This window comes from Triturus cristatus, chromosome 10, assembly GCF_964204655.1.
Source record: "Triturus cristatus chromosome 10, aTriCri1.1, whole genome shotgun sequence".
Classification (NCBI taxonomy): Eukaryota; Metazoa; Chordata; class Amphibia; order Caudata; family Salamandridae; genus Triturus; species Triturus cristatus.
In genome coordinates, this window is record NC_140593.1 from 856,804,073 (window position 1) to 856,826,212 (window position 22,140).

Here is a 22,140-nt window from a genome sequence, read left to right on the forward strand (position 1 = left end):
TCTTTGGAAGAAAGGAACGAGGACCACTTTTATTCCAAAAGGCGATTTTAAAACCATACCTGAAACCACACTAGAAAAACGCTTTGCATTTAATTTTCCTACACTGATGGTCCACCCCAGAAAAGCAGTTGCAAAGAAGTCCGGCACTGAAATTCTATACGCCAAAAGTGGGAAATAGCGTAGAGGGAAAGGAAACTTTCTCACCATACACGGCGTCTTATAGCATTGAAAAGAAGAAATGGCCCTATATAATAAGCAGCCTAAAAATAATTCCACAGCATGGGCTCGTCCGGGATTTGAACCCGGGACCTCTCGCACCCGAAGCGAGAATCATACCCCTAGACCAACGAGCCTGATTCCCCAGTTGGCATTTTAAGCAATTTCTGATGCGTCTTTCAGAAACAAAGCAGGGCTATTTGGCTGCTCTCTCTCTATGTGAACCACACAAAGTCATGTTTTCTGTCAAGGTGTTGTTTTTTTCACTCTTGCAAGGAAGGGATCAGTCGATATCCTAGCTGCCAGAGAGCAGAAAAAAGGCGCTGATGAGAACTGCAGGCACTTTCTGGCACTTGTACTCCTCTGCAAGTCCTGGACACTTGCCCCATAGACTTCCACCCCAGATGCAAGGGAGGGCCTGCCAATTCTTGCTCCTAAGACAGAGGCATTTGATTCTTGGATTCAAACACGCTCACTCAGCGCTCGATCAGGCTCGATCAAGCGAGATTTATATGAGTGGCTCGCAGGACTGAAACACTCACCTGGGAGCCCCAGGGTGGCAGAATTCCCAGTATGGCCATTTTTGGGCAAGTCACCTCCTTTCCTCCTGCCTCAATCTAGAATTGGCTGCAAATCACAAAATAGAGTTCAATGTCCGTGTGTACTGCCTACTCCCAGCTACCTCTCTGTCTTCCTTATGTAAATTAAAATTCGCAAGGGGGGACCAATGACAATCTGCTCCTCCCACATAACCAGGAAGCCCTGTTGAACATGTCTGCCTGTGTTGTTGCAGGGACAGTGCCTTCTCCGCCCAAAAGGTGGCAGGAGAGCCTCACAACAAAGATGGGATCAACTGCTTAATGAGAAACCAGCACGGCAGTTTGTGTGATGGAGTGCAAATTTAACGGAAGGTGTGCCTGAGGTGTCCCTTCCAGGAATACATGGAATTGTGATTGAGGGCACAGCCTGATCGTTGGTGGATTTCTCGTCATATGTTACAGGTCCGTGCAAAGATTGTGGTGTGTGGGGAATGCACTGCAAAAAACCGGACGATTTAAGGGTGTAAAAGAAACCTGTCAGAAGTGGGATTTGAACCCACACCTCCATGAGGAGACCAGAAGTCTCAGTTGCACTGAAGATCAAGCTCTCTTGAGTCTGGCGCCTTAGACCACTCGGCCATCCTGACAGCCCTCGGTATGCACAGATCTGACTCTTCTGACTGCACCTGCCAATGTTTGCACTTACAACGTTCACAGCAATGTCACAAGTGTAAAGACCCCACAATACAACATGGCATGACAAAAAAAAAGCTAGGCACAAGAGCGACCACTGATGGATGCGGATTACTTTGTTTCGTCTTGCAAAAGTAAAGGAAGTTTCCCACGGCTCGCTGGGTTCAAGGACCGCCTCTTCTTAAGCTTGCATTGAGATAATAAGGTTTTAGAGGGTGCACATAAAAGCAGCTCTTGCACAGTGTTTCTGCCCGGTCTCGAACCGGGGACCTTTCGCGTGTTAGGCGAACGTGATGACCACTACACTACAGAAACTCACTTGATGTGTTGTACTGTTAGAGCAAGGTTCCTCTCAAGGATTCTCTCTACTTCTATTCTGCTGTATCAGCAGCCACTCAGAAAGCGAGGAGCAAGTGTGAAAACTGCAGAGATATCAGCCAACATGCTTGCAATTAGACGTATTAAAAATTGACTTATGCAGGCATCGACAGACAAATATCTGATGCCTAAATGCCAGCAAGTACAGCTTGGGAAAGCATCACCTGGGACACACACAGACTAAGCATGAAGGCAGAAAAAGCATGGTGATCCATGTTTCTTATGAGGTTCAAAATATTTTGTGCAACAATGCGGCGAGTGTAATGAGAAATAGTCAGGCATTGTGAGTTTTGAGTAGGATTCGTATGTTTACCTCTGAAAAAGGGCTCGTCCGGGATTTGAACCCGGGACCTCTCGCACCCTAAGCGAGAATCATACCCCTAGACCAACGAGCCGAGGCACACAAGAGTTGCCTTTCGCACCGGCTCCGGGGGTTATTGGCAGCGAGTTAGTGAATGCTTCACTCAAAGCAAGCAACTGCACATGCTGCTCTCTTCTGCAATATGGTTGCTGTCTTTTCCATGGCCGTCATCGAACAAGAAATGAAAATGCCTCTATCCTTCAGACATTTTGTTTGTTCTAGGTGTATGCTCTCGGTGAGGTCAATAAAACCATTTCTGTTCTCATGCCTTGCTTTCATGAAGTAGGCCCAACCTTCAGTACACAAGGACGTGCAAACGAATAGCGCAAACTATCGTCACTTCTCTTTTTGAGCTCTCACTGATGCCCCTGGAGCACAGTACGTCACGCTGGTGAGGGATAGACAGCTTCCATTATCTCAGCTTTCCTATAAATTGAGAGAGTAAATGCAAACTGTGTGAAAAAGAGAAAGCTGCTGTTTCTGCCCGGTCTCGAACCAGGGACCTTTCACGTGTAAAGCGAACGTGATAACCACTACACTACAGAAACAGACACGCTTATAGGAATCTTCTTGGCATGTAGTGGGCTGGAATGCACAGACCAAGGGCCAATGTCCATGAAGCTCAAAGTTGGACCCTCCTTACCCGATCTCTTTCTTTGGAAGAAGGGAACGAGGACCACTTTTATTCCAAAAGGCGATTTTAAAACCATACCTGAAACCACACTAGAAAAACACTTTGCATTTAATTTTCCTACACTGATGGTCCACCCCAGAAAAGCAGTTGCAAATAAGTCCGGCACTGAAATTCTATACGCCAAAAGTGGGAAATAGCGTAGAGGGAAAGGAACTTTCTCACCATACACGGCGTCTTATAGCATTGAAAAGAAGAAATGGCCCTATATAATAAGCAGCCTAAAAATAATTCCACAGCATGGGCTCATCCGGGATTTGAACGCGGGACCTCTCGCACCCGAAGCGAGAATCATACCCCTAGACCAACGAGCCTGATTCCCTAGTCGGCATTTTAAGCAATTCCTGATGCGTCTTTCAGAAACAAAGCAGGGCTATTTGGCTGCTCTCTCTCTATGTGAACCACACAAAGTCATGTTTTCTCTCAAGGTGTTGTTTTTTTCACTCTTGCAAGGAAGGGATCAGTCGATATCCTAGCTGCCAGAGAGCAGAAAAAAGGCGCTGATGAGAACTGCAGGCACTTTCTGGCACTTGTACTCCTCTGCAAGTCCTGGACACTTGCCCCATAGACTTCCACCCCAGATGCAAGGGAGGGCCTGCCAATTCTTGCTCCTAAGACAGAGGCATTTGATTCTTGGATTCAAACATGCTCACTCAGCGCTCGATCAGGCTCGATCAAGCGATATTTATATGAGTGGCTCGCAGGACTGAAACACTCACCTAGGAGCCCCAGGGTGGCTGAATTCCCAGTATGGCTATTTTTGGGCAAGTCACCTCCTTTCCTCCTGCCTCAATCTAGAATTGGCTGCAAATCACAAGATAGAGTTCAATGTCCGTGTGTACTGCCTACTCCCAGCTACCTCTCTGTCTTCCTTATGTAAATTAAAATTCGCAAGGGGGGACCAATGACAATCTGCTCCTCCCACATAACCAGGAAGCCCTGTTGAACATGTCTGCCTGTGTTGTTGCAGGGACAGTGCCTTCTCCGCCCAAAAGGTGGCAGGAGAGCCTCACAACAAAGATGGGATCAACTGCTTAATGAGAAACCAGCACGGCAGTTTGTGTGATGGAGTGCAAATTTAACGGAAGGTGTGCCTGAGGTGTCCCTTCCAGGAATACATGGAATTGTGATTGAGGGCCCAGCCTGATCGTTGGTGGATTTCTCGTCATATGTTACAGGTCCGTGCAATGATTGTGGTGTGTGGGAAATGCACTGCAAAAAACAGGACGATTTAAGGGTGTAAAAGAAACCTGTCAGAAGTGGGATTTGAACCCACGCCTCCATGAGGAGACCAGAAGTCTCAGTTGCACTGAAGATCAAGCTCTCTTGAGTCTGGTGCCTTAGACCACTCAGCCATCCTGACAGCCCTGGGTGTGCACAGATCTGACTCTTCTGACTGCACCTGCCAATTTTTGCACTTACAACGTTCACAGCAATGTCACAAGTGTAAAGACCCCACAATACAACATGGCATGACAAAAAAAAAGCTAGGTACAAGAGCGACCGCTGATGGATGCGGATTACTTTGTTTTGTCTTGCAAAAGTAAAGGAAGTTTCCCACGGCTCGCTGGGTTCAAGGACCGCCTCTTCTTAAGCTTGCATTGAGATAATAAGGTTTTAGAGGGTGCACATAAAAGCAGCTCATGCACAGAGATTCTGCCCGGTCTCGAACCGGGGAACCTTTCGCGTGTTAGGCGAACGTGATGACCACTACACTACAGAAACTCACTTGCTGTGTTTTACTGTTAGAGCAAGGTTCCTCTCAAGGATTCTCTCTACTTCTATTCTGCTGTATCAGCAACCACTCAGAAAGCGAGGAGCAAGTGTGAAAACTGCAGAGATATCAGCCAACATGCTTGCAATTAGACGTATTAAAAATTGACTTATGCAGGCATCGACAGACAAATATCTGATGCCTAAATGCCAGCAAGTACAGCTTGGGAAAGCATCACCTGGGACACACACAGACTAAGCATGAAGGCAGAAAAAGCATGGTGATCCATGTTTCTTATGAGGTTCAAAATATTTTGTGCAACAATGCGGCGAGTGTAATGAGAAATAGTCAGGCATTGTGAGTTTTGAGTAGGATTCGTATGTTTACCTCTGAAAAAGGGCTCGTCCGGGATTTGAACCCGGGACCTCTCGCACCCTAAGCGAGAATCATACCCCTAGACCAACGAGCCGAGGCACACAAGAGTTGCCTTTTGCACCGGCTCCGGGGGTTATTGGCAGCGAGTTAGTGAATGCTTCACCCAAAGCAAGCAACTGCACATGCTGCTCTCTTCTGCAATATGGTTGCTGTCTTTTCCATGGCCGTCATCGAACAAGAAATGAAAATGCCTCTATCCTTCAGACATTTTGTTTGTTCTAGGTGTATGCTCTCGGTGAGGTCAATAAAACCATTTCTGTTCTCATGCCTTGCTTTCATGAAGTAGGCCCAACCTTCAGTACACAAGGACGTGCAAATGAATAGCGCAAACTATCGTCACTTCTCTTTTTGAGCTCTCACTGATGCCCCTGGAGCACAGTACGTCACGCTGGTGAGGGATAGACAGCTTCCATTATCTCAGCTTTCCTATAAATTGAGAGAGTAAATGCAAACTGTGTGAAAAACAGAAAGCTGCTGTTTCTGCCCGGTCTCGAACCAGGGACTTTTTGCGTGTAAAGCGAACGTGATAACCACTACACTACAGAAACAGACACGCTTACAGGAATCTTCTTGGCATGTAGTGGGCTGGAATGCACAGACCAAGGGCCGATGTCCATGAAGCTCAAAGTTGAACCCTCCTTACCCGATCTCTTTCTTTGGAAGAAAGGAACGAGGACCACTTTTATTCCAAAAGGCGATTTTAAAACCATACCTGAAACCACACTAGAAAAACACTTTGCATTTAATTTTCCTACACTGATGGTCCACCCCAGAAAAGCAGTTGCAAAGAAGTCCGGCACTGAAATTCTATACGCCAAAAGTGGGAAATAGCGTAGAGGGAAAGGAAACTTTCTCACCATACACGGCGTCTTATAGCATTGAAAAGAAGAAATGGCCCTATATAATAAGCAGCCTAAAAATAATTCCACAGCATGGGCTCGTCCGGGATTTGAACCCGGGACCTCTCGCACCCGAAGCGAGAATCATACCCCTAGACCAACGAGCCTGATTCCCCAGTTGGCATTTTAAGCAATTTCTGATGCGTCTTTCAGAAACAAAGCAGGGCTATTTGGCTGCTCTCTCTCTATGTGAACCACACAAAGTCATGTTTTCTGTCAAGGTGTTGTTTTTTTCACTCTTGCAAGGAAGGGATCAGTCGATATCCTAGCTGCCAGAGAGCAGAAAAAAGGCGCTGATGAGAACTGCAGGCACTTTCTGGCACTTGTACTCCTCTGCAAGTCCTGGACACTTGCCCCATAGACTTCCACCCCAGATGCAAGGGAGGGCCTGCCAATTCTTGCTCCTAAGACAGAGGCATTTGATTCTTGGATTCAAACACGCTCACTCAGCGCTCGATCAGGCTCGATCAAGTGAGATTTATATGAGTGGCTCGCAGGACTGAAACACTCACCTGGGAGCCCCAGGGTGGCTGAATTCCCAGTATGGCCATTTTTGGGCAAGTCACCTCCTTTCCTCCTGCCTCAATCTAGAATTGGCTGCAAATCACAAAATAGAGTTCAATGTCCGTGTGTACTGCCTACTCCCAGCTACCTCTCTGTCTTCCTTATGTAAATTAAAATTCGCAAGGGGGGACCAATGACAATCTGCTCCTCCCACATAACCAGGAAGCCCTGTTGAACATGTCTGCCTGTGTTGTTGCAGGGACAGTGCCTTCTCCGCCCAAAAGGTGGCAGGAGAGCCTCACAACAAAGATGGGATCAACTGCTTAATGAGAAACCAGCACGGCAGTTTGTGTGATGGAGTGCAAATTTAACGGAAGGTGTGCCTGAGGTGTCCCTTCCAGGAATACATGGAATTGTGATTGAGGGCACAGCCTGATCGTTGGTGGATTTCTCGTCATATGTTACAGGTCCGTGCAAAGATTGTGGTGTGTGGGGAATGCACTGCAAAAAACAGGACGATTTAAGGGTGTAAAAGAAACCTGTCAGAAGTGGGATTTGAACCCACACCTCCATGAGGAGACCAGAAGTCTCAGTTGCACTGAAGATCAAGCTCTCTTGAGTCTGGCGCCTTAGACCACTCGGCCATCCTGACAGCCCTGGGTGTGCACAGATCTGACTCTTCTGACTGCACCTGCCAATGTTTGCACTTACAACGTTCACAGCAATGTCACAAGTGTAAAGACCCCACAATACAACATGGCATGACAAAAAAAAAGCTAGGCACAAGAGCGACCACTGATGGATGCGGATTACTTTGTTTCGTCTTGCAAAAGTAAAGGAAGTTTCCCACGGCTCGCTGGGTTCAAGGACCGCCTCTTCTTAAGCTTGCATTGAGATAATAAGGTTTTAGAGGGTGCACATAAAAGCAGCTCATGCACAGTGTTTCTGCCCGGTCTCGAACCGGGGACCTTTCGCGTGTTAGGCGAACGTGATGACCACTACACTACAGAAACTCACTTGATGTGTTTTACTGTTAGAGCAAGGTTCCTCTCAAGGATTCTCTCTACTTCTATTCTGCTGTATCAGCAGCCACTCAGAAAGCGAGGAGCAAGTGTGAAAACTGCAGAGATATCAGCCAACATGCTTGCAATTAGACGTATTAAAAATTGACTTATGCAGGCATCGACAGACAAATATCTGATGCCTAAATGCCAGCAAGTACAGCTTGGGAAAGCATCACCTGGGACACACACAGACTAAGCATGAAGGCAGAAAAAGCATGGTGATCCATGTTTCTTATGAGGTTCAAAATATTTTGTGCAACAATGCGGCGAGTGTAATGAGAAATAGTCAGGCATTGTGAGTTTTGAGAAGGATTCGTATGTTTACCTCTGAAAAAGGGCTCGTCCGGGATTTGAACCCGGGACCTCTCGCACCCTAAGCGAGAATCATACCCCTAGACCAACGAGCCGAGGCACACAAGAGTCGCCTTTCGCACCGGCTCCGGGGGTTATTGGCAGCGAGTTAGTGAATGCTTCACTCAAAGCAAGCAACTGCACATGCTGCTCTCTTCTGCAATATGGTTGCTGTCTTTTCCATGGCCGTCATCGAACAAGAAATGAAAATGCCTCTATCCTTCAGACATTTTGTTTGTTCTAGGTGTATGCTCTCGGTGAGGTCAATAAAACCATTTCTGTTCTCATGCCTTGCTTTCATGAAGTAGGCCCAACCTTCAGTACACAAGGACGTGCAAACGAATAGCGCAAACTATCGTCACTTCTCTTTTTGAGCTCTCACTGATGCCCCTGGAGCACAGTACGTCACGCTGGTGAGGGATAGACAGCTTCCATTATCTCAGCTTTCCTATAAATTGAGAGAGTAAATGCGAACTGTGTGAAAAAGAGAAAGCTGCTGTTTCTGCCCGGTCTCGAACCAGGGACCTTTCACGTGTAAAGCGAACGTGATAACCACTACACTACAGAAACAGACACGCTTATAGGAATCTTCTTGGCATGTAGTGGGCTGGAATGCACAGACCAAGGGCCAATGTCCATGAAGCTCAAAGTTGGACCCTCCTTACCCGATCTCTTTCTTTGGAAGAAGGGAACGAGGACCACTTTTATTCCAAAAGGCGATTTTAAAACCATACCTGAAACCACACTAGAAAAACACTTTGCATTTAATTTTCCTACACTGATGGTCCACCCCAGAAAAGCAGTTGCAAATAAGTCCGGCACTGAAATTCTATACGCCAAAAGTGGGAAATAGCGTAGAGGGAAAGGAACTTTCTCACCATACACGGCGTCTTATAGCATTGAAAAGAAGAAATGGCCCTATATAATAAGCAGCCTAAAAATAATTCCACAGCATGGGCTCGTCCGGGATTTGAACGCGGGACCTCTCGCACCCGAAGCGAGAATCATACCCCTAGACCAACGAGCCTGATTCCCCAGTCGGCATTTTAAGCAATTTCTGATGCGTCTTTCAGAAACAAAGCAGGGCTATTTGGCTGCTCTCTCTCTATGTGAACCACACAAAGTCATGTTTTCTCTCAAGGTGTTGTTTTTTTCACTCTTGCAAGGAAGGGATCAGTCGATATCCTAGCTGCCAGAGAGCAGAAAAAAGGCGCTGATGAGAACTGCAGGCACTTTCTGGCACTTGTACTCCTCTGCAAGTCCTGGACACTTGCCCCATAGACTTCCACCCCAGATGCAAGGGAGGGCCTGCCAATTCTTGCTCCTAAGACAGAGGCATTTGATTCTTGGATTCAAACACGCTCACTCAGCGCTCGATCAGGCTCGATCAAGCGAGATTTATATGAGTGGCTCGCAGGACTGAAACACTCACCTGGGAGCCCCAGGGTGGCAGAATTCCCAGTATGGCCATTTTTGGGCAAGTCACCTCCTTTCCTCCTGCCTCAATCTAGAATTGGCTGCAAATCACAAAATAGAGTTCAATGTCCGTGTGTACTGCCTACTCCCAGCTACCTCTCTGTCTTCCTTATGTAAATTAAAATTCGCAAGGGGGGACCAATGACAATCTGCTCCTCCCACATAACCAGGAAGCCCTGTTGAACATGTCTGCCTGTGTTGTTGCAGGGACAGTGCCTTCTCCGCCCAAAAGGTGGCAGGAGAGCCTCACAACAAAGATGGGATCAACTGCTTAATGAGAAACCAGCACGGCAGTTTGTGTGATGGAGTGCAAATTTAACGGAAGGTGTGCCTGAGGTGTCCCTTCCAGGAATACATGGAATTGTGATTGAGGGCACAGCCTGATCGTTGGTGGATTTCTCGTCATATGTTACAGGTCCGTGCAAAGATTGTGGTGTGTGGGGAATGCACTGCAAAAAACCGGACGATTTAAGGGTGTAAAAGAAACCTGTCAGAAGTGGGATTTGAACCCACACCTCCATGAGGAGACCAGAAGTCTCAGTTGCACTGAAGATCAAGCTCTCTTGAGTCTGGCGCCTTAGACCACTCGGCCATCCTGACAGCCCTCGGTATGCACAGATCTGACTCTTCTGACTGCACCTGCCAATGTTTGCACTTACAACGTTCACAGCAATGTCACAAGTGTAAAGACCCCACAATACAACATGGCATGACAAAAAAAAAGCTAGGCACAAGAGCGACCACTGATGGATGCGGATTACTTTGTTTCGTCTTGCAAAAGTAAAGGAAGTTTCCCACGGCTCGCTGGGTTCAAGGACCGCCTCTTCTTAAGCTTGCATTGAGATAATAAGGTTTTAGAGGGTGCACATAAAAGCAGCTCTTGCACAGTGTTTCTGCCCGGTCTCGAACCGGGGACCTTTCGCGTGTTAGGCGAACGTGATGACCACTACACTACAGAAACTCACTTGATGTGTTGTACTGTTAGAGCAAGGTTCCTCTCAAGGATTCTCTCTACTTCTATTCTGCTGTATCAGCAGCCACTCAGAAAGCGAGGAGCAAGTGTGAAAACTGCAGAGATATCAGCCAACATGCTTGCAATTAGACGTATTAAAAATTGACTTATGCAGGCATCGACAGACAAATATCTGATGCCTAAATGCCAGCAAGTACAGCTTGGGAAAGCATCACCTGGGACACACACAGACTAAGCATGAAGGCAGAAAAAGCATGGTGATCCATGTTTCTTATGAGGTTCAAAATATTTTGTGCAACAATGCGGCGAGTGTAATGAGAAATAGTCAGGCATTGTGAGTTTTGAGTAGGATTCGTATGTTTACCTCTGAAAAAGGGCTCGTCCGGGATTTGAACCCGGGACCTCTCGCACCCTAAGCGAGAATCATACCCCTAGACCAACGAGCCGAGGCACACAAGAGTTGCCTTTCGCACCGGCTCCGGGGGTTATTGGCAGCGAGTTAGTGAATGCTTCACTCAAAGCAAGCAACTGCACATGCTGCTCTCTTCTGCAATATGGTTGCTGTCTTTTCCATGGCCGTCATCGAACAAGAAATGAAAATGCCTCTATCCTTCAGACATTTTGTTTGTTCTAGGTGTATGCTCTCGGTGAGGTCAATAAAACCATTTCTGTTCTCATGCCTTGCTTTCATGAAGTAGGCCCAACCTTCAGTACACAAGGACGTGCAAACGAATAGCGCAAACTATCGTCACTTCTCTTTTTGAGCTCTCACTGATGCCCCTGGAGCACAGTACGTCACGCTGGTGAGGGATAGACAGCTTCCATTATCTCAGCTTTCCTATAAATTGAGAGAGTAAATGCAAACTGTGTGAAAAAGAGAAAGCTGCTGTTTCTGCCCGGTCTCGAACCAGGGACCTTTCACGTGTAAAGCGAACGTGATAACCACTACACTACAGAAACAGACACGCTTATAGGAATCTTCTTGGCATGTAGTGGGCTGGAATGCACAGACCAAGGGCCAATGTCCATGAAGCTCAAAGTTGGACCCTCCTTACCCGATCTCTTTCTTTGGAAGAAGGGAACGAGGACCACTTTTATTCCAAAAGGCGATTTTAAAACCATACCTGAAACCACACTAGAAAAACACTTTGCATTTAATTTTCCTACACTGATGGTCCACCCCAGAAAAGCAGTTGCAAATAAGTCCGGCACTGAAATTCTATACGCCAAAAGTGGGAAATAGCGTAGAGGGAAAGGAACTTTCTCACCATACACGGCGTCTTATAGCATTGAAAAGAAGAAATGGCCCTATATAATAAGCAGCCTAAAAATAATTCCACAGCATGGGCTCATCCGGGATTTGAACGCGGGACCTCTCGCACCCGAAGCGAGAATCATACCCCTAGACCAACGAGCCTGATTCCCTAGTCGGCATTTTAAGCAATTCCTGATGCGTCTTTCAGAAACAAAGCAGGGCTATTTGGCTGCTCTCTCTCTATGTGAACCACACAAAGTCATGTTTTCTCTCAAGGTGTTGTTTTTTTCACTCTTGCAAGGAAGGGATCAGTCGATATCCTAGCTGCCAGAGAGCAGAAAAAAGGCGCTGATGAGAACTGCAGGCACTTTCTGGCACTTGTACTCCTCTGCAAGTCCTGGACACTTGCCCCATAGACTTCCACCCCAGATGCAAGGGAGGGCCTGCCAATTCTTGCTCCTAAGACAGAGGCATTTGATTCTTGGATTCAAACATGCTCACTCAGCGCTCGATCAGGCTCGATCAAGCGATATTTATATGAGTGGCTCGCAGGACTGAAACACTCACCTAGGAGCCCCAGGGTGGCTGAATTCCCAGTATGGCTATTTTTGGGCAAGTCACCTCCTTTCCTCCTGCCTCAATCTAGAATTGGCTGCAAATCACAAGATAGAGTTCAATGTCCGTGTGTACTGCCTACTCCCAGCTACCTCTCTGTCTTCCTTATGTAAATTAAAATTCGCAAGGGGGGACCAATGACAATCTGCTCCTCCCACATAACCAGGAAGCCCTGTTGAACATGTCTGCCTGTGTTGTTGCAGGGACAGTGCCTTCTCCGCCCAAAAGGTGGCAGGAGAGCCTCACAACAAAGATGGGATCAACTGCTTAATGAGAAACCAGCACGGCAGTTTGTGTGATGGAGTGCAAATTTAACGGAAGGTGTGCCTGAGGTGTCCCTTCCAGGAATACATGGAATTGTGATTGAGGGCCCAGCCTGATCGTTGGTGGATTTCTCGTCATATGTTACAGGTCCGTGCAATGATTGTGGTGTGTGGGAAATGCACTGCAAAAAACAGGACGATTTAAGGGTGTAAAAGAAACCTGTCAGAAGTGGGATTTGAACCCACGCCTCCATGAGGAGACCAGAAGTCTCAGTTGCACTGAAGATCAAGCTCTCTTGAGTCTGGTGCCTTAGACCACTCAGCCATCCTGACAGCCCTGGGTGTGCACAGATCTGACTCTTCTGACTGCACCTGCCAATTTTTGCACTTACAACGTTCACAGCAATGTCACAAGTGTAAAGACCCCACAATACAACATGGCATGACAAAAAAAAAGCTAGGTACAAGAGCGACCGCTGATGGATGCGGATTACTTTGTTTTGTCTTGCAAAAGTAAAGGAAGTTTCCCACGGCTCGCTGGGTTCAAGGACCGCCTCTTCTTAAGCTTGCATTGAGATAATAAGGTTTTAGAGGGTGCACATAAAAGCAGCTCATGCACAGAGATTCTGCCCGGTCTCGAACCGGGGAACCTTTCGCGTGTTAGGCGAACGTGATGACCACTACACTACAGAAACTCACTTGCTGTGTTTTACTGTTAGAGCAAGGTTCCTCTCAAGGATTCTCTCTACTTCTATTCTGCTGTATCAGCAACCACTCAGAAAGCGAGGAGCAAGTGTGAAAACTGCAGAGATATCAGCCAACATGCTTGCAATTAGACGTATTAAAAATTGACTTATGCAGGCATCGACAGACAAATATCTGATGCCTAAATGCCAGCAAGTACAGCTTGGGAAAGCATCACCTGGGACACACACAGACTAAGCATGAAGGCAGAAAAAGCATGGTGATCCATGTTTCTTATGAGGTTCAAAATATTTTGTGCAACAATGCGGCGAGTGTAATGAGAAATAGTCAGGCATTGTGAGTTTTGAGTAGGATTCGTATGTTTACCTCTGAAAAAGGGCTCGTCCGGGATTTGAACCCGGGACCTCTCGCACCCTAAGCGAGAATCATACCCCTAGACCAACGAGCCGAGGCACACAAGAGTTGCCTTTTGCACCGGCTCCGGGGGTTATTGGCAGCGAGTTAGTGAATGCTTCACCCAAAGCAAGCAACTGCACATGCTGCTCTCTTCTGCAATATGGTTGCTGTCTTTTCCATGGCCGTCATCGAACAAGAAATGAAAATGCCTCTATCCTTCAGACATTTTGTTTGTTCTAGGTGTATGCTCTCGGTGAGGTCAATAAAACCATTTCTGTTCTCATGCCTTGCTTTCATGAAGTAGGCCCAACCTTCAGTACACAAGGACGTGCAAATGAATAGCGCAAACTATCGTCACTTCTCTTTTTGAGCTCTCACTGATGCCCCTGGAGCACAGTACGTCACGCTGGTGAGGGATAGACAGCTTCCATTATCTCAGCTTTCCTATAAATTGAGAGAGTAAATGCAAACTGTGTGAAAAACAGAAAGCTGCTGTTTCTGCCCGGTCTCGAACCAGGGACTTTTTGCGTGTAAAGCGAACGTGATAACCACTACACTACAGAAACAGACACGCTTACAGGAATCTTCTTGGCATGTAGTGGGCTGGAATGCACAGACCAAGGGCCGATGTCCATGAAGCTCAAAGTTGAACCCTCCTTACCCGATCTCTTTCTTTGGAAGAAAGGAACGAGGACCACTTTTATTCCAAAAGGCGATTTTAAAACCATACCTGAAACCACACTAGAAAAACACTTTGCATTTAATTTTCCTACACTGATGGTCCACCCCAGAAAAGCAGTTGCAAAGAAGTCCGGCACTGAAATTCTATACGCCAAAAGTGGGAAATAGCGTAGAGGGAAAGGAAACTTTCTCACCATACACGGCGTCTTATAGCATTGAAAAGAAGAAATGGCCCTATATAATAAGCAGCCTAAAAATAATTCCACAGCATGGGCTCGTCCGGGATTTGAACCCGGGACCTCTCGCACCCGAAGCGAGAATCATACCCCTAGACCAACGAGCCTGATTCCCCAGTTGGCATTTTAAGCAATTTCTGATGCGTCTTTCAGAAACAAAGCAGGGCTATTTGGCTGCTCTCTCTCTATGTGAACCACACAAAGTCATGTTTTCTGTCAAGGTGTTGTTTTTTTCACTCTTGCAAGGAAGGGATCAGTCGATATCCTAGCTGCCAGAGAGCAGAAAAAAGGCGCTGATGAGAACTGCAGGCACTTTCTGGCACTTGTACTCCTCTGCAAGTCCTGGACACTTGCCCCATAGACTTCCACCCCAGATGCAAGGGAGGGCCTGCCAATTCTTGCTCCTAAGACAGAGGCATTTGATTCTTGGATTCAAACACGCTCACTCAGCGCTCGATCAGGCTCGATCAAGTGAGATTTATATGAGTGGCTCGCAGGACTGAAACACTCACCTGGGAGCCCCAGGGTGGCTGAATTCCCAGTATGGCCATTTTTGGGCAAGTCACCTCCTTTCCTCCTGCCTCAATCTAGAATTGGCTGCAAATCACAAAATAGAGTTCAATGTCCGTGTGTACTGCCTACTCCCAGCTACCTCTCTGTCTTCCTTATGTAAATTAAAATTCGCAAGGGGGGACCAATGACAATCTGCTCCTCCCACATAACCAGGAAGCCCTGTTGAACATGTCTGCCTGTGTTGTTGCAGGGACAGTGCCTTCTCCGCCCAAAAGGTGGCAGGAGAGCCTCACAACAAAGATGGGATCAACTGCTTAATGAGAAACCAGCACGGCAGTTTGTGTGATGGAGTGCAAATTTAACGGAAGGTGTGCCTGAGGTGTCCCTTCCAGGAATACATGGAATTGTGATTGAGGGCACAGCCTGATCGTTGGTGGATTTCTCGTCATATGTTACAGGTCCGTGCAAAGATTGTGGTGTGTGGGGAATGCACTGCAAAAAACAGGACGATTTAAGGGTGTAAAAGAAACCTGTCAGAAGTGGGATTTGAACCCACACCTCCATGAGGAGACCAGAAGTCTCAGTTGCACTGAAGATCAAGCTCTCTTGAGTCTGGCGCCTTAGACCACTCGGCCATCCTGACAGCCCTGGGTGTGCACAGATCTGACTCTTCTGACTGCACCTGCCAATGTTTGCACTTACAACGTTCACAGCAATGTCACAAGTGTAAAGACCCCACAATACAACATGGCATGACAAAAAAAAAGCTAGGCACAAGAGCGACCACTGATGGATGCGGATTACTTTGTTTCGTCTTGCAAAAGTAAAGGAAGTTTCCCACGGCTCGCTGGGTTCAAGGACCGCCTCTTCTTAAGCTTGCATTGAGATAATAAGGTTTTAGAGGGTGCACATAAAAGCAGCTCATGCACAGTGTTTCTGCCCGGTCTCGAACCGGGGACCTTTCGCGTGTTAGGCGAACGTGATGACCACTACACTACAGAAACTCACTTGATGTGTTTTACTGTTAGAGCAAGGTTCCTCTCAAGGATTCTCTCTACTTCTATTCTGCTGTATCAGCAGCCACTCAGAAAGCGAGGAGCAAGTGTGAAAACTGCAGAGATATCAGCCAACATGCTTGCAATTAGACGTATTAAAAATTGACTTATGCAGGCATCGACAGACAAATATCTGATGCCTAAATGCCAGCAAGTACAGCTTGGGAAAGCATCACCTGGGACACACACAGACTAAGCATGAAGGCAGAAAAAGCATGGTGATCCATGTTTCTTATGAGGTTCAAAATATTTTGTGCAACAATGCGGCGAGTGTAATGAGAAATAGTCAGGCATTGTGAGTTTTGAGAAGGATTCGTATGTTTACCTCTGAAAAAGGGCTCGTCCGGGATTTGAACCCGGGACCTCTCGCACCCTAAGCGAGAATCATACCCCTAGACCAACGAGCCGAGGCACACAAGAGTCGCCTTTCGCACCGGCTCCGGGGGTTATTGGCAGCGAGTTAGTGAATGCTTCACTCAAAGCAAGCAACTGCACATGCTGCTCTCTTCTGCAATATGGTTGCTGTCTTTTCCATGGCCGTCATCGAACAAGAAATGAAAATGCCTCTATCCTTCAGACATTTTGTTTGTTCTAGGTGTATGCTCTCGGTGAGGTCAATAAAACCATTTCTGTTCTCATGCCTTGCTTTCATGAAGTAGGCCCAACCTTCAGTACACAAGGACGTGCAAACGAATAGCGCAAACTATCGTCACTTCTCTTTTTGAGCTCTCACTGATGCCCCTGGAGCACAGTACGTCACGCTGGTGAGGGATAGACAGCTTCCATTATCTCAGCTTTCCTATAAATTGAGAGAGTAAATGCGAACTGTGTGAAAAAGAGAAAGCTGCTGTTTCTGCCCGGTCTCGAACCAGGGACCTTTCACGTGTAAAGCGAACGTGATAACCACTACACTACAGAAACAGACACGCTTATAGGAATCTTCTTGGCATGTAGTGGGCTGGAATGCACAGACCAAGGGCCAATGTCCATGAAGCTCAAAGTTGGACCCTCCTTACCCGATCTCTTTCTTTGGAAGAAGGGAACGAGGACCACTTTTATTCCAAAAGGCGATTTTAAAACCATACCTGAAACCACACTAGAAAAACACTTTGCATTTAATTTTCCTACACTGATGGTCCACCCCAGAAAAGCAGTTGCAAATAAGTCCGGCACTGAAATTCTATACGCCAAAAGTGGGAAATAGCGTAGAGGGAAAGGAACTTTCTCACCATACACGGCGTCTTATAGCATTGAAAAGAAGAAATGGCCCTATATAATAAGCAGCCTAAAAATAATTCCACAGCATGGGCTCGTCCGGGATTTGAACGCGGGACCTCTCGCACCCGAAGCGAGAATCATACCCCTAGACCAACGAGCCTGATTCCCCAGTCGGCATTTTAAGCAATTTCTGATGCGTCTTTCAGAAACAAAGCAGGGCTATTTGGCTGCTCTCTCTCTATGTGAACCACACAAAGTCATGTTTTCTCTCAAGGTGTTGTTTTTTTCACTCTTGCAAGGAAGGGATCAGTCGATATCCTAGCTGCCAGAGAGCAGAAAAAAGGCGCTGATGAGAACTGCAGGCACTTTCTGGCACTTGTACTCCTCTGCAAGTCCTGGACACTTGCCCCATAGACTTCCACCCCAGATGCAAGGGAGGGCCTGCCAATTCTTGCTCCTAAGACAGAGGCATTTGATTCTTGGATTCAAACATGCTCACTCAGCGCTCGATCAGGCTCGATCAAGCGATATTTATATGAGTGGCTCGCAGGACTGAAACACTCACCTAGGAGCCCCAGGGTGGCTGAATTCCCAGTATGGCTATTTTTGGGCAAGTCACCTCCTTTCCTCCTGCCTCAATCTAGAATTGGCTGCAAATCACAAGATAGAGTTCAATGTCCGTGTGTACTGCCTACTCCCAGCTACCTCTCTGTCTTCCTTATGTAAATTAAAATTCGCAAGGGGGGACCAATGACAATCTGCTCCTCCCACATAACCAGGAAGCCCTGTTGAACATGTCTGCCTGTGTTGTTGCAGGGACAGTGCCTTCTCCGCCCAAAAGGTGGCAGGAGAGCCTCACAACAAAGATGGGATCAACTGCTTAATGAGAAACCAGCACGGCAGTTTGTGTGATGGAGTGCAAATTTAACGGAAGGTGTGCCTGAGGTGTCCCTTCCAGGAATACATGGAATTGTGATTGAGGGCCCAGCCTGATCGTTGGTGGATTTCTCGTCATATGTTACAGGTCCGTGCAATGATTGTGGTGTGTGGGGAATGCACTGCAAAAAACAGGACGATTTAAGGGTGTAAAAGAAACCTGTCAGAAGTGGGATTTGAACCCACGCCTCCATGAGGAGACCAGAAGTCTCAGTTGCACTGAAGATCAAGCTCTCTTGAGTCTGGCGCCTTAGACCACTCAGCCATCCTGACAGCCTTGGGTGTGCACAGATCTGACTCTTCTGACTGCACCTGCCAATTATTGCACTTACAACGTTCACAGCAATGTCACAAGTGTAAAGACCCCACAATACAACATGGCATGACAAAAAAAAAGCTAGGCACAAGAGCGACCGCTGATGGATGCGGATTACTTTGTTTCGTCTTGCAAAAGTAAAGGAAGTTTCCCACGGCTCGCTGGGTTCAAGGACCGCCTCTTCTTAAGCTTGCATTGAGATAATAAGGTTTTAGAGGGTGCACATAAAAGCAGCTCATGAACAGAGTTTCTGCCCGGTCTCGAACCAGGGAACCTTTCGCGTGTTACGCGAACGTGATGACCACTACACTACAGAAACTCACTTGCTGTGTTTTACTGTTAGAGCAAGGTTCCTCTCAAGGATTCTCTCTACTTCTATTCTGCTGTATCAGAAACCACTCAGAAAGCGAGGAGCAAGTGTGAAAACTGCAGAGATATCAGCCAACATGCTTGCAATTAGACGTATTAAAAATTGACTTATGCAGGCATCGACAGACAAATATCTGATGCCTAAATGCCAGCAAGTACAGCTTGGGAAAGCATCACCTGGGACACACACAGACTAAGCATGAAGGCAGAAAAAGCATGGTGATCCATGTTTCTTATGAGGTTCAAAATATTTTGTGCAACAATGCGGCGAGTGTAATGAGAAATAGTCAGGCATTGTGAGTTTTGAGTAGGATTCATATGTTTACCTCTGAAAAAGGGCTCGTCCGGGATTTGAACCCGGGACCTCTCGCACCCTAAGCGAGAATCATACCCCTAGACCAACGAGCTAAGGCACACAAGAGTTGCCTTTTGCACCGGCTCCGGGGGTTATTGGCAGCGAGTTAGTGAATGCTTCACCCAAAGCAAGCAACTGCACATGCTGCTCTCTTCTGCAATATGGTTGCTGTCTTTTCCATGGCCGTCATCGAACAAGAAATGAAAATGCCTCTATCCTTCAGACATTTTGTTTGTTCTAGGTGTATGCTCTCGGTGAGGTCAATAAAACCATTTCTGCTCTCATGCCTTGCTTTCATGAAGTAGGCCCAACCTTCAGTACACAAGGACGTGCAAACGAATAGTGCAAACTATCGTCACTTCTCTTTTTGAGCTGTCACTGATGCCCCTGGAGCACAGTACGTCACGCTGGTGAGGGATAGACAGCTTCCATTATCTCAGCTTTCCTATAAATTGAGAGATTAAATGCAAACTGTGTGAAAAACAGAAAGCTGCTATTTCTTCCCGGTCTCGAACCAGGGACCTTTCGTGTGTAAAGCGAACGTGATAACCACTACACTACAGAAACAAACACGCTTGCAGGAATCTTCTTGGCATGTAGTGGGCTGGAATGCACAGACCAAGGGCCAATGTCCATGAAGCTCAAAGTTGGACCCTCCTTACCCGATCTCTTTCTTTGGAAGAAAGGAACGAGGACCACTTTTGTTCCAAAAGGCGATTTTAAAACCATACCTGAAACCACACTAGAAAAACACTTTGCATTTAATTTTCCTACACTGATGGTCCACCCCAGAAAAGCAGTTGCAAAGAAGTCCGGCACTGAAATTCTATACGCCAAAAGTGGGAAATAGCGTAGAGGGAAAGGAACTTTCTCACCATACACGGCGTCTTATAGCATTGAAAAGAAGAAATGGCCCTATATAATAAGCAGCCTAAAAATAATTCCACAGCATGGGCTCGTCCGGGATTTGAACCCGGGACCTCTCGCACCCGAAGCCAGAATCATACCCCTAGACCAACGAGCCTGATTCCCCAGTCGGCATTTTAAGCAATTTCTGATGCGTCTTTCAGAAACAAAGCAGGGCTATTTGGCTGCTCTCTCTCTATGTGAACCAAACAAAGTCATGTTTTCTCTCAAGGTGTTGTTTTTTTCACTCTTGCAAGGAAGGGATCAGTCGATATCCTAGCTGCCAGAGAGCAGAAAAAAGGCGCTGATGAGAACTGCAGGCACTTTCTGGCACTTTTACTCCTCTGCAAGTCCTGGACACTTGCCCCATAGACTTCCACCCCAGATGCAAGGGAGGGCCTGCCAATTCTTGCTCCTAAGACAGAGGCATTTGATTCTTGGATTCAAACATGCTCACTCAGCGCTCGATCAGGCTCGATCAAGCGAGATTTATATGAGTGGCTCGCAGGACTGAAACACTAACCTGGGACCCCCAGGGTGGCTGAACTCCCAGGATGGCCATTTTTGGGCAAGTCACCTCCTTTCCTCCTGCCTCAATCTAGAAGTGGCTGCAAATCACAAGATAGAGTTCAATGTCCGTGTGTACTGCCTACTCCCAGCTACCTCTCTGTCTTCCTTATGTAAATTAAAATTCGCAAGGGGGGACCAATGACAATCTGCTCCTCCCACATAACCAGGAAGCCCTGTTGAACATGTCTGCCTGTGTTGTTGCAGGGACAGTGCCTTCTCCGCCCAAAAGGTGGCAGGAGAGCCTCACAACAAAGATGGGATCAACTGCTTAATGAGAAACCAGCACGGCAGTTTGTGTGATGGAGTGCAAATTTAACGGAAGGTGTGCCTGAGGTGTCCCTTCCAGGAATACATGGAATTGTGATTGAGGGCCCAGCCTGATCGTTGGTGGATTTCTCGTCATATGTTACAGGTCCGTGCAAAGATTGTGGTGTGTGGGGAATGCACTGCAAAAAACAGGACGATTTAAGGGTGTAAAAGAAACCTGTCAGAAGTGGGATTTGAACCCACACCTCCATGAGGAGACCAGAAGTCTCAGTTGCACTGAAGATCAAGCTCTCTTGAGTCTGGCGCCTTAGACCACTCGGCCATCCTGACAGCCCTAGGTGTGCACAGATCTGACTCTTCTGACTGCACCTGCCAATGTTTGCACTTACAACGTTCACAGCAATGTCACAAGTGTAAAGACCCCACAATACAACATGGCATGACAAAAAAAAAGCTAGGCACAAGAGCAACCACTGATGGATGCGGATTACTTTGTTTCGTCTTGCAAAAGTAAAGGAAGTTTCCCACGGCTCGCTGGGTTCAAGGACCGCCTCTTCTTAAGCTTGCATTGAGATAATAAGGTTTTAGAGGGTGCACATAAAAGCAGCTCATGCACAGTGTTTCTGCCCAGTCTCGAACCGGGGACCTTTCGCGTGTTAGGCGAACGTGATGACCACTACACTACAGAAACTCACTTGATGTGTTTTACTGTTAGAGCAAGGTTCCTCTCAAGGATTCTCTCTACTTCTATTCTGCTGTATCAGCAGCCACTCAGAAAGCGAGGAGCAAGTGTGAAAACTGCAGAGATATCAGCCAACATGCTTGCAATTAGACGTATTAAAAATTGACTTATGCAGGCATCGACAGACAAATATCTGATGCCTAAATGCCAGCAAGTACAGCTTGGGAAAGCATCACCTGGGACACACACAGACTAAGCATGAAGGCAGAAAAAGCATGGTGATCCATGTTTCTTATGAGGTTCAAAATATTTTGTGCAACAATGCGGCGAGTGTAATGAGAAATAGTCAGGCATTGTGAGTTTTGAGTAGGATTCGTATGTTTACCTCTGAAAAAGGGCTCGTCCGGGATTTGAACCCGGGACCTCTCGCACCCTAAGCGAGAATCATACCCCTAGACCAACGAGCCGAGGCACACAAGAGACGCCTTTCGCACCGGCTCCGGGGGTT

General features: G+C 47.0%; 19 non-coding genes across 19 annotated transcripts; all 19 read right to left on the bottom strand.

The window, feature by feature from the left end:
* Positions 1-281: 281 nt before the first annotated feature.
* On the bottom strand, positions 282-353 carry TRNAP-CGG (transfer RNA proline (anticodon CGG)). Its single transcript has one exon. It is a non-coding gene; the product is annotated as a tRNA-Pro (tRNA).
* A 1,337-nt stretch (positions 354-1,690) lies between these two features.
* Positions 1,691-1,763, bottom strand: TRNAV-AAC (transfer RNA valine (anticodon AAC)). The gene has a single exon. It is a non-coding gene; the product is annotated as a tRNA-Val (tRNA).
* Positions 1,764-2,149: 386 nt separating this feature from the next.
* On the bottom strand, positions 2,150-2,221 carry TRNAP-AGG (transfer RNA proline (anticodon AGG)). Its single transcript has one exon. It is a non-coding gene; the product is annotated as a tRNA-Pro (tRNA).
* A 441-nt stretch (positions 2,222-2,662) lies between these two features.
* TRNAV-UAC (transfer RNA valine (anticodon UAC)) lies at positions 2,663-2,735 on the bottom strand. Its single transcript has one exon. It is a non-coding gene; the product is annotated as a tRNA-Val (tRNA).
* A 2,254-nt stretch (positions 2,736-4,989) lies between these two features.
* Positions 4,990-5,061, bottom strand: TRNAP-AGG (transfer RNA proline (anticodon AGG)). The gene has a single exon. It is a non-coding gene; the product is annotated as a tRNA-Pro (tRNA).
* Positions 5,062-5,961: 900 nt separating this feature from the next.
* TRNAP-CGG (transfer RNA proline (anticodon CGG)) lies at positions 5,962-6,033 on the bottom strand. The gene has a single exon. It is a non-coding gene; the product is annotated as a tRNA-Pro (tRNA).
* Positions 6,034-7,370: 1,337 nt separating this feature from the next.
* Positions 7,371-7,443, bottom strand: TRNAV-AAC (transfer RNA valine (anticodon AAC)). The gene has a single exon. It is a non-coding gene; the product is annotated as a tRNA-Val (tRNA).
* Positions 7,444-7,829: 386 nt separating this feature from the next.
* Positions 7,830-7,901, bottom strand: TRNAP-AGG (transfer RNA proline (anticodon AGG)). Its single transcript has one exon. It is a non-coding gene; the product is annotated as a tRNA-Pro (tRNA).
* Positions 7,902-8,342: 441 nt separating this feature from the next.
* On the bottom strand, positions 8,343-8,415 carry TRNAV-UAC (transfer RNA valine (anticodon UAC)). Its single transcript has one exon. It is a non-coding gene; the product is annotated as a tRNA-Val (tRNA).
* Positions 8,416-10,209: 1,794 nt separating this feature from the next.
* On the bottom strand, positions 10,210-10,282 carry TRNAV-AAC (transfer RNA valine (anticodon AAC)). Its single transcript has one exon. It is a non-coding gene; the product is annotated as a tRNA-Val (tRNA).
* A 386-nt stretch (positions 10,283-10,668) lies between these two features.
* On the bottom strand, positions 10,669-10,740 carry TRNAP-AGG (transfer RNA proline (anticodon AGG)). The gene has a single exon. It is a non-coding gene; the product is annotated as a tRNA-Pro (tRNA).
* Positions 10,741-11,181: 441 nt separating this feature from the next.
* Positions 11,182-11,254, bottom strand: TRNAV-UAC (transfer RNA valine (anticodon UAC)). Its single transcript has one exon. It is a non-coding gene; the product is annotated as a tRNA-Val (tRNA).
* A 2,254-nt stretch (positions 11,255-13,508) lies between these two features.
* Positions 13,509-13,580, bottom strand: TRNAP-AGG (transfer RNA proline (anticodon AGG)). Its single transcript has one exon. It is a non-coding gene; the product is annotated as a tRNA-Pro (tRNA).
* Positions 13,581-14,480: 900 nt separating this feature from the next.
* On the bottom strand, positions 14,481-14,552 carry TRNAP-CGG (transfer RNA proline (anticodon CGG)). Its single transcript has one exon. It is a non-coding gene; the product is annotated as a tRNA-Pro (tRNA).
* A 1,337-nt stretch (positions 14,553-15,889) lies between these two features.
* TRNAV-AAC (transfer RNA valine (anticodon AAC)) lies at positions 15,890-15,962 on the bottom strand. The gene has a single exon. It is a non-coding gene; the product is annotated as a tRNA-Val (tRNA).
* Positions 15,963-16,348: 386 nt separating this feature from the next.
* Positions 16,349-16,420, bottom strand: TRNAP-AGG (transfer RNA proline (anticodon AGG)). Its single transcript has one exon. It is a non-coding gene; the product is annotated as a tRNA-Pro (tRNA).
* Positions 16,421-16,861: 441 nt separating this feature from the next.
* On the bottom strand, positions 16,862-16,934 carry TRNAV-UAC (transfer RNA valine (anticodon UAC)). The gene has a single exon. It is a non-coding gene; the product is annotated as a tRNA-Val (tRNA).
* Positions 16,935-20,159: 3,225 nt separating this feature from the next.
* Positions 20,160-20,231, bottom strand: TRNAP-CGG (transfer RNA proline (anticodon CGG)). The gene has a single exon. It is a non-coding gene; the product is annotated as a tRNA-Pro (tRNA).
* A 1,796-nt stretch (positions 20,232-22,027) lies between these two features.
* TRNAP-AGG (transfer RNA proline (anticodon AGG)) lies at positions 22,028-22,099 on the bottom strand. Its single transcript has one exon. It is a non-coding gene; the product is annotated as a tRNA-Pro (tRNA).
* Between the last annotated feature and the right edge of the window lie 41 nt (positions 22,100-22,140).